This window comes from Ctenopharyngodon idella, chromosome 16 (assembly GCF_019924925.1).
Source record: "Ctenopharyngodon idella isolate HZGC_01 chromosome 16, HZGC01, whole genome shotgun sequence".
Classification (NCBI taxonomy): domain Eukaryota; kingdom Metazoa; phylum Chordata; class Actinopteri; order Cypriniformes; family Xenocyprididae; genus Ctenopharyngodon; species Ctenopharyngodon idella.
This window is the reverse complement of record NC_067235.1, coordinates 2,834,779-2,850,832: the sequence shown is the minus strand read 5'-3', so window position 1 is coordinate 2,850,832 and position 16,054 is coordinate 2,834,779.

The following is a 16,054-nucleotide window of genomic DNA, read 5'->3' as shown; positions in this document are numbered from 1 at the left end:
ACAGTGTTGGTAAAAGTAATGCATTACAACATTGTGTTAATCCCTAAAATGTAACTAATTGTGTTACTTAGTTAATTTTTATATAAAGTAATGCGTTACATTTCTTTAAAAAAAAAAAAGAAAAAAGAAAGAAACACAAATTTGATGTTTATCTAAAGTCATTTTCCCTTATTAGTATGGTTGAATTGGATCACCGAAAGGTCAGCAGCAAAGACATTGGTTAATAAAAAGAGATTAAATAGATAAAGTATATTTGTGTAGATTAACATATTTAATTATTGCAGGTTTGCGTAATATTCTGAGTTTGAATTTCACTGTTTTTATTCATTTTGAGGAAAACTGACTGTTTTTGTGCAAGTGAGATGAGTAAATGTCTACTCATATTTAGTCTAGAACTACAATAACCATCATGTTCACACAGCGCACACAACACTTCACACTTCGCACTAATTCTCTCAACATGAGTACAGGAGAGCTGCCAGTCAATACATGAGAAAACAAAGTAACTTGCGTTACTTATTTGAATAAGTAACTCGGATAGTTTCTTGTAAATTTAAAAGTAATGTGTTACTTTTTTATGTGTTACTTTTTATAAGTTACTTTAAAAAATACCCTACGTAACTCTTGTTACTCGTGTTACTGTAATGTTTTAAACAAAATAATAAATGAGGTTGATGGAAGTGAAGACGGAGAGAGAGGGGATATGTCATCGGAAAGGATCACAATTCATCTTGAAACACTAGCCATGGTTAGTAAACGTCTCATTTTTTTTTTTCTAAATATATTTTTTAAAATTCACATGGCAATCAAAACACAAAGAAACTGCCACGTGAAGAATAATTTCTTTAATATCCAGTAGATTTGATTGTTGGCCTCTGAAGGATTAATTAGCTAGTGATGGACATTAATTTTCAGGCTGGCAGCATTTTAACTACAAATAAAGCACCAGGGGCCTGTTGAGTATGTTTAATATACTTTCCCAGCAGTGTGCTTTAGGTGTCAGTCGGGGAGGGACGGGTCAACCGGCAAATCAACCTGTTTGACCTGCAATTTGCACCAGAGGAGATCGGCAGCAATAAAAGCTAGCAAAGTCACATTTCTCTGACGCTCGCTCTTTATTAGTCAGCCTTTATTGCTAGGGAGAGCCGGCTTTGTTAAGGAGGTTTTCTGTTTCTCATTGTGAACCAGCCTCCTGTGGGGATCAGTAAACCTGCCACCCTCCTCTGTCTGTTAAAAGAGACGGATGTAAAGAGCGGGGAGCTCACATCACCAGGCACAGGGACTACAATGAGAAAGACAAACTTGAAAGTGCTGATATACTTCAGTAACCTCTAACTAGCTCTGGTCTGTCAGTCAAATCCAACAGACATAATTACAGACAGATGCTGAGGTGCCGCAGAGGCCTGTTTTATAATTAATCAATAGCTGACGTGCATTTGAATTCAGTCTGTTCTTTATTGGGTTTAAATTAGTATATGTTCACTGTATAAAACTGGAGAGAATGGGTAAACCCATGTGGAAAAGGAAGTGTGAGTAATTGTATTGAATGTGCACTTTGTAGTGTACTTCAAATCATAAAAGTGCAACTTTTAACTTGCAGATAATATAATATTAATCAAACAAAAAGGCCACTTAAGTGTACTTGAAGAAAATACACTCTTTAAGTGCACTTTGTAATATCAAAACACTTATTTTGGTGTTGACTAACATACTAAAGCACTAGATTATGAATTTAACTGGAGTGTTATTTTATATTACATTTACAGTAAATATATTTTAAATGTACTAAATTTCAACTTCATCATTACATATGTATATGAAAATATATTTGACATATAAGGTTGTGTAGTAACGCAATAAAGTTGTCTTTGATTATGATTTCACTTTTTTAACTGTAATTAGTGTGTAATGTTGCTGTTAGATCATAAACAACATCTGCAAAGTTATTTTACACCGGACTGCTTCACAAACGAGGGTCAATTCAACGCTGGATTTGCACAAAACATTAACATGACAGCACATGATAGTGGATGAGTTGAATCAACTCCACAGCAACTACATAAATTTATCCACTAACCGTTCAGAAACGTCCAGTTTCATTCTAAAAGTTGTAACTTCTTCCTGAGTCTCTCCATCAGTGTCGACTCCGGTTTGAACAATGTAAGGCTGAACACCGTTACTGACAATCCTCATTTTGGCTGCGTGAGATTCTCCAGCTTTGTTGTTGTTGAGTGACTGAAGCGCGAGCTGTTAAAGCTCCACCCTCTTCTGGAAAGGGGGCCGGGAGCAGCAGCTCATTTGCATTTAAAGGGACACACACAAAAACGGCGTGTTTTTGCTCACACCCAAATAGGGGCAAATTTGACAAGCTATAATAAATGATCTGTGGGGTATTTTGAGCTGAAACTTCACAGACACATTCTGGAGACACCAGAGACTTATATTACATGTTGTAAAAAGGGGCATTATGGGTCCCCTTTAAAGGTATATTTTAGTTTACCATAAATACATTCAGCAGTACACTTTAACCATATTGTGACACTTCCACAAATCAGAAAAAGAGAAAACATTTTCAGTTAATGTTTTGATGATTATTTATTTGTTTATATTTTTGGTTATGGTTATTTATGTAAACTATTTGTATGTAAACCATTTTCTGTGGGGGCAGGGGATTTGTTACATTGAATTGGGATGTGTTATGGGAGGAAGGACTCTTATTGTAAAAGGCCTCTGGGTAAGTAAGTCAAGGGGCAAATTGGGGTGGAAACTGGAGGAGATGAACACGCAGCGCTAGTGTTTTTTTTTTTTTTTTTTTTTAATTATTATTGGGGGGGGGGGGGGGATGCAGTGTTAAGTGCGGTTGCCAATAAAAAGAAAGAAGAAGAAGAAGAAGTCAAGAGCTGTGTCTGAAATTGCCCCCTATACCCTTAAATAGGGCACTATTTGAGGGGACAGCCCTTTGTAGTGGTGTCCGAAACCATAGTGGACGATGTTGAGTGCACTCATTCAATTCCACAATGCACTGCAATAACGAGTGTACAACCGATGCACGCTCAACGGCTAGAGAATATCCATAATGCACTGTGAGAGTTTTCCATTTTCCAAACCGTGCTGGTCCAGTATAATATCATACAGGTATAATTTCCTTTTTAATTGATCATTAAATCGTTTATTAAGGTTTGTACATGCTAGTTTTCATGGCAGAGTTTAACATAAATATTCATTACTACTGAAGCTGCCAGTTTGCTACATTTTAAATAATTATTAAACAGCAAGCAGAAACTATGCGAAATTGGCAGCCCTTCCGGTGTACTCGTTGTCCGAATTCACTCACTCATTTCATTCACTCCTTCAAGTGGACTATATTAGTGGAGTAATGTAGGGAATAGTAAATGAGGGTATAGGGGGCGATTTCCAACACAGCAAAGGGGTGGCCATTTTGAGGGAAGTTGTAGCTCATGGGGTGGCATGCTTGAGAGACAGGCCAACAAAGGCGCTGGGAAATGGCAGGCTCTCACCTGTGCGAGTTCAATGGACTAAGTTTTTATCTGGCACACTGACTGAAGGATTGCCTGATGGTTTTTGAGGCCTGTTACCAGTGGATTATCACGTTTTCTCCTCCTGGGATCATTTGAGGATTATTTTTTCCTTTTCAGCGGCATTGTCTTAGGAATCCAGAAATCCCTGAGAAGTTAATGTGAGTCAGACTGTTGTGTTTTTTGTTTTTTTACTCTTTCTCTCTTACACCTTTTTTCCTTTTTTTGCTGAGATTATCTTGTTTTTTGGACTGCTTTTTTGTTTTGGACTCTGATTGCTGGTATTTGGTTCTATGGGACTTTATAGGTCTCATTCAAGGCACCCTTTGATTCATGGACTCAATTCATTCTTTGAGTTATGAGGGTTGTATGTGGCTTGAATGATGTTTGTTAATACATGCATGAATCAATGAGAGTCTTATGCTTTGTTCATGCTTTATTAAATTGAGAACGTTAAGGCATACAAACCAATACTAACCTAAAAGAACCCCGTGGTAACAATGAGACTTAGAGAAAGAAAAGTTTAATTTGTTACAATATCTCAAAGACAATAGAAGTAATTATGAAATGTACTTTAGGTTCCAATGAAGTGAGTTAAAAAAGCACTCTAAAGTTCAACTAACTGCATTTAACACATTTAATTGTGAATAACATATAATTGATGGCCCGAAAATTTAGTTCTCTACATTCAGTTCTTGTTCAGTTTTGTGATGCATCATGATTTTGTAATTGGCCACAATTAAAAGCTAGAGAGACAGTGCACTTTATAAATGCATATACTGATAAAATGTTAGGATAAAACAATAAATAAAATATATACTGATAAAATAGCTTGAATGTACTGTAAGCTCTGGATAAAATGTTTTAAATAAAATACTAAGTAAGGTTGATGAAAAGCCATCATTGGTTTTTGGTCTGTATGTTGGATTTAATTGCCGTGGCTGTTTGGGTTCCAGCTGGGAATGTCGTGGATCACGGCTGTTCAATATCAATGATTACCCATACTGAAATCCATGCGGCCATTAGCTGCCTGCCCTGAGCGCTGATGAGCCTGAGTCTGCAACACAGACTGTTCTCAGCAGAGTTCTGTTGTGTCATATCTCTAGAAATGTGTGTTGCATAAAAGCTAAGCATTAATGAAATCATAACAATGCAAACTTAAAATAATATAAAATTCAAGCGATTTAAAATTTTTCAATCTAATTAATTACACCATGTGGCGATTAATTATTCTAATTAATTAATCACAAATTAATCACAAATTTAAATTTGGCTGAGAAATTACCCCTAAAAGATCATTTAAAGTCATTATTGTGTTAAATGAGAAATCATCAAATATACATAACAAAAATTAGCTTTAGAAAGATTTTTTTTATTTTTATAATTTATTACATGAACTTTTAGGCTTCAACGGACATGAAGGTGAGTAAATGATGACAAAATTCTCATTTTTGGGCGAACTATAATGGCTTTTTTTTATTAATATGGAAATATGATTTTTTTTTTTTTTTTTTTTTAATGAAATTATACTTTAAATAAGAAACTAAAACTGCCAGAAGGTGGCGGTAAATGTCTTAATGATTCATTGAGTCATTCATTCAATTCATTTAAACGGCTGATTCATTCAGGAATGAAGTAAATGGCTCTCTTTATGAATGGGCCATTGAAACATTGGTCCACCCGATTTTAAAAACAGTCAATACTGTGTCTAAAATATAACACAATATTAACTTCTTATTTACTGAACTGTTGCATAAAATCAGTATGTCATTAACTCAAAGGGCCTGTTTACACCTGGTCACTTCATGTGTTTTCCTGATCGGATATCTATCTGATTATCAAAACGATTCCATTTACACTTGGCCACATAAAGGTGTCTCCGCAAAATGGATATAAATCCGGTCTTCAAGTCCCGCGCTACATGCAGATTTAATGTATGAGTTCATGTCACCGAATGCAACAAATATGAGCTGCATGATAATCAGCTAATTTCAAAATCAAAGACCGCAATAGGAGAGAGCGGCAAAAGCACTGGTAAGATCATTCAGTCTCATTACTTTTAATAAAGATGAATGTGTTTTGAGTGCCTGCGACTTCTTTGATTTGTGGCAGTTGGCACGTTATCTTGCTGAAGAGATACTCAGCTGCTCATCTGCGGCGATGCGTGCTGTAGTAGCGCTGTCATATCTGGCTATAACATGTTATTTATCCTATAACACGCTCTCGCATGTTTATTTTTTAGTATTTTTGGGAGGAGTTAAATTTACATATGTGGTTTCAACAACCAGATGCATTTAGACATGTTCAGTTTTGTCTGGAATGTGTTCCAGACCACCTCCCTAAGTGGTTTGAGCGATCAGATTTAAATCTGTCTCAAATGCATTTCGGAGGGCATTTACACCTGGTCTTTTCACGATCAGATAGCTATCCGATCAGAAAAAACGCGTTTAGTGACCAGTAGGGCTGGGTATTGACACAATTTTCACGATTCGATTCGATTTCTATTCACATGCTTGCAATTCGATTCGATTACGATTCAACAAATTTACATGGCAAATTTTCTAGAGGAAAAAAATCTCTCAACTAATGCTGTAAACTACACATGGGAGTCAGCTGATACTACTTTACTATAATATTGAAGGTTAAAATGAACTTATTTATATACAAACACTTAAATTACATTCAATTATGTTTTTTTTTTTTTTTAATAAATAAAGTTTAGAATTACATAATCATATTTTTACTCCAATTTGTTGTTTTTTTTAAATATAAACATTTAAATCGTGGCTGTCATAAGTGATTTATTCAAACATGCATTAAATATTGAAGAACATTATAATGAATATGTAACGGTGCATAGCTATATTTATCAGAATGTTGCTTTCTAGAGTTCACTTTTCTGGCTGACTAATGAGTTTATGGTCACTGAATATGTTTTTCTGAGGTAAATGTGACGTTACGTGACATTGTTACAAGCTGTTTTATTGACGTCTTTCCGAGGTTGAAACACTGATTGAGCTATTACACGAGACATGATACGGATTTCTGTAAGTTGTACTGTATATTTTAACATACCTTCAGATGTTTAGTCATGTTTTTTTCGCGCTGTAACTGGTATTAAAGCGGAGGAGAGGATGTTCACATGTGCTTGTGCTGCCGCTTCTCTTTAACTGAGGCGCTACGGCGATCTGTCACGCCACATTAAACAGCGCCAAAACGGTATTTATGTTTTGAATCTCATAATAAGATGGACGTCATTTGAAATCTGAGACTTTGCTTCATATGAAAAGTAACAAAGCACAAAGATTATTGTGATTTATTGGATGGGAGGCATGCTACATGTTCTGTTCATTCCTCAACTGAAAACAGACTAGACTAATCGATTCTTGGGATTTAAGAATCGATTAAAATCTAGAAATCGATATTTTTTACCCAGCCCTAGTGACCAGGTGTAAACAGGCCCAAAAACTCATTTTTGCACTGATATCTTGAATTGTAGGGTCATTCTAACTGCATATAGGCTCCATCATACAGTGAGTTGTTGCCCTGCTTCATGTTCGTCACCAATCAATTGTATGAAATGTAAGATGACCTGTAGGTCTGGGGCATTAAATGCGTTAATAATTTTAACATGCTATTTTCCCCCCATAACTAATTAATTGAAGCCCTATTTAAAATACAAGCAATCCATATAAAACACTTAAAAAAATATTTGTTTACCTGCATCTCATGTGATCATTAACCAACATCAAAGAACAGTGAATGTGAAGATATGTTGTTAAATATTAACTTAAGATCTCAGGGGGGTACAAAAATCTTTAGAGAATCCCTGGACTAGACCATTGACCCTATATGTTTTTTCAAAGAGAAATAAAAACCATGGGATCAATAGGGTTAAATCTATTCAAAGGTCTCGGCCTGCAGGTCAAACGACTGCTCTTTATTTGTTCCAAAGTTCTTGATGGGCCTGGCGAAGTGGGATACCACAAATCAAACAATCCGCTTGATTGTATCCTTACAGGGAATTGATTTCCAACTCGCACGTCACAGCCCTCCACTGATTAAACCTTAAAATCCTCCCTCCTCTCAGAAAGGAAGGTGACTACAGTGAAATCAGTCTTGGGAATGAAGCACATCTTGCATTCGACTTGCTTTCTACAGATGAAACAGAATTCTTAGCCTGAAATGTAAACTTTTGCTTTTTGCCAAAGTAATGTGGCATGACACGACAGAATGTCAAATATCTCTGTCCAACCTTTCCGAATCTTGGAGCATGACTGTGAAATGCTGCTGAGTAATTGTAAATGCACTCAGTTTGAGTTTGAGTTAATTAATCATCAGTTGTGCAGTCTGAACATGAAGAATTATTATTTGAGCTAACAGGGAGCTAATTTTGGCACATTTTGGAAATGTTCTCTCAAAGTTTTGAACAAATGCTCCTCCAGTAACATTAATAGAACGTTTAGTCAAAGTTATCTGGTCTTTAACTCTTTCCCTGCCAGTGTTTTATAAAAAAAAAAAAAGTTGCCAGCCAACGCCAGCATTTTTGATCATTTTCACAAAAAAATGACCCCCAGAATATTTTGTTTTATAGTTATATAAAATATATATAAAATTATGTCTAATAGTTAAGAAAGCAGTAAGGTACTCGAGGCTGTGCTGTATCGTGAATAAGTCATGGCTGAAGGGCGTTGTTAGGCATGACATGAAGCGAAATAACCCCTTCAGCCGTGACTTATTCACGATACAGCACTAGCCTCGAGTACCTTATTGCTTTTATAAAATGGTTATCACACAATACAAATATTAAAGTCAAAAATATGTATCAATGCAACTTTCATGAATTAAACTTTCACCAAAAGCCTTCCTTCCGCCCAAAAATATAGTCCCTGACCGTGAACAGCAACAGAAGTTACATTATTACACCATTAGATGGCGGCAAAGACTGTCTTTATGAGTGTGTCAGTCAGTAGTGAAGACTTTTCCATTGAAAAGACTGAATTGTTGTGAACACGGAACAAGACGCAACTGACAAATGCTTTGACTAGCGCTGTCAGTCACGGGAAAACCCCTTAACTGTTAAAAGGACAAGATAATACATCGGACATTTAAACAGATGTTTTATTATGAACATAGGACTGACCTGAAGGAAAATGTTAAATCTGAATGCAGGTAATAAACTCGCTCACTCGATCTCTTTCTCTCAATACTCTTCTACATAATACAGTAAGATTCAATGAACAATATCAATTGAGAACAAACAGTTTACGTTGCTAAGAGTGGTTGCTAAGGGTGTTGTGTAGTGATATACAGAACCGTTGGGTGAAGCGGTCATAGCCGTGTTTCATTGTGAATAAAACACAGCTATTGACCTATTGATCAGAATCAAGGACAGGAACTAACCGTTTTATAAACATGCAATATATCAAAAGAAAGAACAGAGCCTCTGCTTTTAAACAACAACAGCAAAAAAAAAAAAAAAAAAAAAAAAAATAAATTTAACAAAAAGACTACAAAGTGGTTTTATCGCTTGTTTCTGCTTCTTCTTTTTTTTTTTTAAAGGTTTTTATTATATATTTTTCTAAACCATTAAGTTTTTTTTTTTTTGCAATTTTGAACAATAAACATACAAGGGCAATAAGATTTTACATTATATATACATCAAATTAAATGTTATGATAAAAAAAGAATAGAAAGTAGCAAATTCACATGTATAAACAAGTATAGACATTACAAGTTATTCACAGAATAGATTTAAGGCTTTAAAATAATTTACAGTTTTTTTGGCTTTGTTATTTCTTGTTTCTTTTAATGTATACAAGTAGTGACCTATTTCTATTTTAAAATGAGCAAAATTAGGCTTTTTCCCTCCCCATTTACATTTGTGGATAAAGAATTTTCCATATATAATTAGTAAATTCACAATATACCAAATTTTGAAATCATTTTATAAAAATGTATATACACAAAATTATAATATAGGTAATACTGCTGTTTTTCTAGATCCACTTAAGAAAAATGCTAAAATTATAAATCAAGATTCCAAAATTATTTGTGATCAAGACATCACTCTTGAAGAAATTCAAAAGTGTATTGAAAAACTTAAAAGTAATAAGGCACCAGTTAATGATGGTCTGACCTGTGAATTTGACCAAGAATTTAAAGATGTCTCAAAATTTCTTTTATATGTCTTCAAAGAAATATTGGAAAAAGAAGTAATGTTGTTTCTGCTTCTTCTTTTCCTGTGTTTTAATCCGGAGATTCTGTACTCTTTTAGAAGATGTGTAACAGCACCCCCTACCCTATAACAGTGAAACCAGGGAGAGCCGGAAATGGCGGGGAAAGACTGATTAATTTTAATAATGTTCTTTTACTGTATTTAATTAAATAAATGTAGCCTTGATGAACAGAAGAGAACCAAACCTTTGACCTGTACTGTATGAGAAAATAGTTGACATGCAGTATATAAAGCTCAGACTGACTTTGGCAATTCTGAACTTCATTTGAGATGTTATTTAGATCTCTAGAGACCCTTTTCGTAGGCGAGAATTTGAAGTCACAATTTGCTCTCAATTTAATCACACTGTTGTCTAGGAGGAACAATTGATTCATTAATGAGATCTCGTTTGTGATTTTTCTTGCCAACTATTCTTTCGAGTAATTAATCTACATTCCAATTACAAAAAAAGTACATCAACGAAAATTATTTGTGGCTTTGTGTGTCCAATTCCATTGGCAATGACTCAAATATCTGTTTTCCATTTATGCATCAAGAAATATAGATCAAACAGCAGTAGATGTGAGAGAAAACAAGGCTTTTCATCCGCTCTCCAGGATTGCTGGTGGGTTTCTCCCGCTGAGGTTCAGGCGGATTTGGGAAGTCAGTAGAGTCTAACTAATCAGGGGCTGCTTGGGGGAGCATTGAGACAGACATGTGGAGGGGAAATGTGACACCTGGAAATTACACAATGTAATGGAATCAGCCAAGTGGTAAATGTAGCTTTTAAACAGGTTTTGTGTTCTCCATTAACTGCACAGACAATGATTGGTTCTGACAGTGCAGAAAGTGCTGGTCAGCATGTTCGCTAACTCCTATCGCTTGCCCAAACTTCTCTGAGTTAGTGGGCTGCTGGGGCTCAGAGACAATTCGCCTGGAGTAATGTGAGAAAAAATGTGAAGAAAGGAATCAGGTATGGTTAGATCAGACACCTAATCGAAAATTTGCCCCATTATAGTCAAATCTCCTAATTTTGTATAGTGTAGAATTTTGTTTAGAAAATTGATTTCCTTTAATTTATTGTTTTTAGTTGCTACATTTATACATTTTAAAAAATAATGGGTTAAAAACAACCCAAGTTTGGTTAAATACAACCCAAGTTGGGTTAAATATGGACAAACCCAGTGATTAGGTTGTTTTGACCTAACAGGTTGGGTAGTTTTATTTAACTCAACTATTGTTTAAAAATGACTATATGTCTGGCTTAAAATGAACCCAAAATAGGTTTGAAATTAAAAATCAGACACATAATTACTAGAGGCAACAATAATAATCAAAAGGTGAACATTTATTATTATAAAACGGTTACTTTCTGTCCTTGATTCTAATTGGTCAATAGCTGTGTTTTATTCACAATGAAACACGGCAATGACCGCTTCACCCAACGGTTCTGTGTATCACTACACAACACCCTTAGCAACCACTCTTAGCAACGTAAACTGTTTGTTCTCAACTGATATTGTTCATTGAAGCTTACTGTATTATGTAGAAGAGTATTGAGAGAAAGAGATCGAGTGAGCGAGTTTATTACCTGCATTCAGATTTAGCATTTTCCTTCAGGTCTGTCCTATGTTCATAATAAAACATCTGTTTAAATGTCTGATGTATTATCTTGTCCTTTTAACAGTTAAGAGGTTTTCCAGTGACTGACAGCGCTAGTCAAAGCATTTGTCAGTTGCGTCTTGTTCTGTGTTCACAACAATTCAGTCTTTTCAATGTAAAAGCCTTCACTACTGACTGACAAACTCATAAAGACAGTCTTTGCCGCCATCTAATGGCATAATAATGTAACTTCTGTTGCTGTTCACGGTCCGGGGCTATTTTTTCCAGTGGAAGGAAGGAGTTAGTGAAAGTTTACTTCATGAAAGTTGCATTGATACATATTAAGGCTTTAATATTTGTATTGTGTGGTAACCATTTTATAAAAGCAATAAGGTACTCGAGGCTAGTGCTGTATCATGAATAAGTCACAGCTTCATGTCATGCCTAACAACACCCTTCAGCTGTGACTTATTCACGATACAGCACAGCCTCGAGTACCTTATTGCTTACATAAGCAATATAATAAATGTTTATTATTTAATTATTATTTATTAAACTTATTAATAAATGTTAATTTATTAAACATATTAATAAATGCTTTATTTCCAACCTATTTTGGGTTTATTTTAAGTGAGCAATACAGTAATTTTTTTTAACAATAGTTGGGTTAAATAAAACTACCCAGCAGGCTGGTCAAACATTTAACCCAACCGCTGGGTTAAAACAACCCAATCGCTGGGTTAGTCCATATTTAACCCAACTTGGGTTATTTTTAACCCAATATTTTTTAGAGTGTAGGAATAGAGAAATATGAACATGAGGTGGTTTTTCAGGATATTCGAAAAGGAATATTTTGCAAAACTGCAATGGAAACAGTTTATCGCATTTACAGGTCACCTGGCGTACGTAAAAGTTGATCATTCTTTAAAGATGGTGTCGTATGTTTGGACAGAAGATGAGACAGGGTTCTTTTTGACTGCGATATACGTAAACCCACTAACATCTGTTGCCATGATTTTTGCCATGATAACACTTTAGTATAAGGAACATGTATTCATTATAAACTACGACTTTTCCCTAATTTACGGCTTATTAATAGTTAGTAAGGTAGTTGTTAAGTTTAGGAATTGGGTAGGATTAAGAATGTAGAATAAGGCCATGCAGAATAAGGCATTAATATGTGCTTTATAATTACTAATAAACAACCAATATTCTAGTAATATGCATGCTAACAAGCAACTAAAAGACCCTAAAATAAAGTGTTACAGTTAAGTTTTAGTCACATAACATCAGTTAATGGAAATGCTGTCATTTCACAATAGTTTTTTGTTGACATTTTGAAAATGACACAAGTTTTGCGGAAATCTGTAATGGAAACCCGGCTACTGGTGTTTTTCGCAAAAAACTCCCATATACCAGCTATATTTCAGCTTAAAATTGCAATGAATTGTATGCACATGAAGGTTTTTGGAGGTTTTCAAAAATGTATGTAGAGTCATGCTTTTCCAGAGTTTTGGGGTGAATTATAATACTGTATGAACACAGAAGATTTGACTTTAGTTACTCATCACATATGTACAGTATGTAAAGTTGATTCAACTTCTAAAATGACAGTGGCCTCTGGCAGTTAACTGTGGTACTGCATTAGAGACCAAATACATGTCCAGGCGAATAGCAGCCTTTATAACCCGACACCTCTGATATGCTTTGAATATACACTGCAGGTTGATTTAATTTTCTTGGCATCGTGAAAACATGTGCTGCGGGAGGGAACCCTGGTTACTGGAGCCAATTCTGTGACAAGGATGAAGTGAGCTAAGGCCTTTCAAAGAGACATGCACAATCTCCATTGCAAATGAGCGAGGAAGCCAGTTGCAGTGGTTTGTGCATTTCAAATGAATAAATGACAAAAGCTTCTATTCTCACAGTCGCTGAATGCACACGTTCACTCTCTCAACTTTTCTGCTTCTGCTATATTCGTTTCCCACATCAATAATCAGAGAAGTTTCTTTTAAAAACCTCATGATTTAAAGCATTTATTGTGTGATCCTCAATTGCATTAGCTCAATAATCCAAAGCATAAGAAGTTAAATCAGCCCAAGGGATGCTAATGTTAAAATTGTCATGATGGCAATTAGCTGCATTGCCTGAGGTACATTTGTAACTCGCTATTAACATAATGGACTAAAACTTTCATGGCATTGCAAAGCCCTACAAATCAGCATCGAGTCTCAAAGCACTATCTAACTGAGCATGAAATTCAGACTGACAGTCAACGAGCACCTTTGCTGTTTTTAGCATCTAGGTCATCTCTTTAGCATTGGCACTATGCATCGCTCTGTGTGGTTGCCCAGTCATCTGAAGGGCAAGATCAAATAAGTTCTTTGAGCGCTACTGAACCCTAACTGCATTGTCACGTGGATATGTAATGAAGCTTCAGTACATGGTGGTGCTCTCTTGTGAGGAAACATTATTCTAGCAACTTCTATCCTGATACCACTGTAATGTCACTCTGATGCTGGATTCAATGTGTTTCGGAGGATTCCATTACCCTCTTTACCTCATATCCTTCCAAACCCATATTATTATTTTTTTTTACTGTTGAACACAAAAGAAGCTTCTGGTCACTTATACGTCACTTATGCCTTATACGTAGAGTATTTGATGTACATCAAGTTCCTCTTAAGAAACTTTTTCACTATCTCCATGTAGCATTTCGATAAATGTTATGAGGATAACATATCTTGTCCTGTTTGTTTTCTTTATTTTACAAAAGCCCAACGATTTGTTATTATGGTGAGTGTAGTGTACACAAATAAAAATAGAACCTTTACAGTTTTGAATGTTTTACTCTTACCTGTATGACCAAATGACGGACCATTTTAAGTTGTTCCCGCTGTTATAATGAGACAAAATCATTTGGCATTGTGCCTGTGTAGTGTCTCACTTATACAGTCCAGTGATGAAATATGTGTGTCCTGGAAATGGGAAGCCTCAGGTGCCACTTCACTCGCTTTCTCCCCGTGGAAAGGTGAAGTAAGCTCTTTTTCTTCTTCTTTCTCATCTTTTTGTGCTTTCTTGAAAAAGCATAATATTGAACTTTGTGCATCCACCATTGTCAGCGCATATTAATGAACTCTCACGCCCAATGAAAACAAATCGCCCTAATCACACTAAGAACACAAGAAATGATTTTCAGTTTTGTAGCTGATTGTGACCAAAAATACCTTTTTGTTTTTTTATCAGCCCTACAAAAAATATGACATGCAAGAGTGAATTCTGAATACTGCTCACTGCTTCATACACAAAAAAAGGCTGTACTGTACCAACAACCTCAGGAGGGACTAAATGCTGCTAGGTGGAACAAATTGTAATTTGCACAACTGTCTTTTCAAAATAAATGAAAATAATCCTAGCATTGGGGATTTGTTGCTTTTTCCTTTTGTACTGAACTCATATCGAACCGTGACCCCAAAACCGAGGTATGTACCGAACCATGACTTCTGTGTACAATTACACCCCTAGTATGTGGACAACATCCGGATACAGGTTGCATGTTAATGGAAGAAAAAAAAAAAAAAGGTTTTTGAGGGATAATCAATGTAAATAGTTATTTAACAATTATATAAGTATTTCAGATATAATTAAGACATTCTCATGAATTGTATCAAAGAATAATATTTTAGTGGAAAAATATATGAAATATTCACTTTTTATTCTAAGTTTTGATGAAAATAAGTCACATTCGATCTGGCGGTAACGTATAGTCTAGCTGCAAAAGTTCCAAGGCTTAAATTAGACTTGATCAGAACTTCACGCAGCTCCTGTACTACTATCCGATGGAAATGAATGACTTCTGGTCTGTAGTTTGTCATTTGTCGGAGATTGTGTAAAGGCTGCTTTACAAGAGATACAAAAAGGAATACAACATTGACATGTAAAAATTCAACACAATCTCATGGCAATTTGTAATTATTTTATGTTTTGGCAAATTGGTAGCTATAATTTGTATCATTTTATTTGATCACATTTGTTTGTTTGCTTACAATCTGCTAATGTGACCATTGATGCTTATGTTTAGAGGTGGACCTTAATTTTTTCATTCAAAAGTTTGCATACGGAATCGCTACCTGGTAAAATAGTTAGGTTTGATTCTCACCCATCCATCAAATTAAAAATATTAGGGTACAACAGGGCTAAAGGCACACTAGGGTAAAAGGCGCATTTGACTTTATTCTCTTTTAAACCACTAGACGGCACAAATTCAGCTCAGCACTTTTCTTAACAGCCACTTTTGATAATGCACATGGAAATATGGCTGATCCTTGACGCGATCGCGGACCGCAACGCAAAGTTGATTCTGAGCTAATTTGTTTTAATATTTAATGTTTTTTAAAATGTTGTAGATTTATGTAGCAAATGAGAATCAATAAAATTGTCTATATTTTGAGACAAAGTACTTGTTAATAATTTTCAGTTTTGTTCAAGTTAAATAAAGCAACAGTTTTTCAATAACTGAAGAATTGTAACTTTACAAGTATGGCATTTGGGGTAAAAAGCACCCCTGCTGTTAGTGTTAAATCAGGGGTGGGGAACGTTGATCCTGGAGGGCCATTGTCCTGCAGAGTTTAGCTCCAACCCTAATTAAACACACCTGAAACTAATCAAGGTCTTCAAGATTATTAAAGTTACAGGCAGG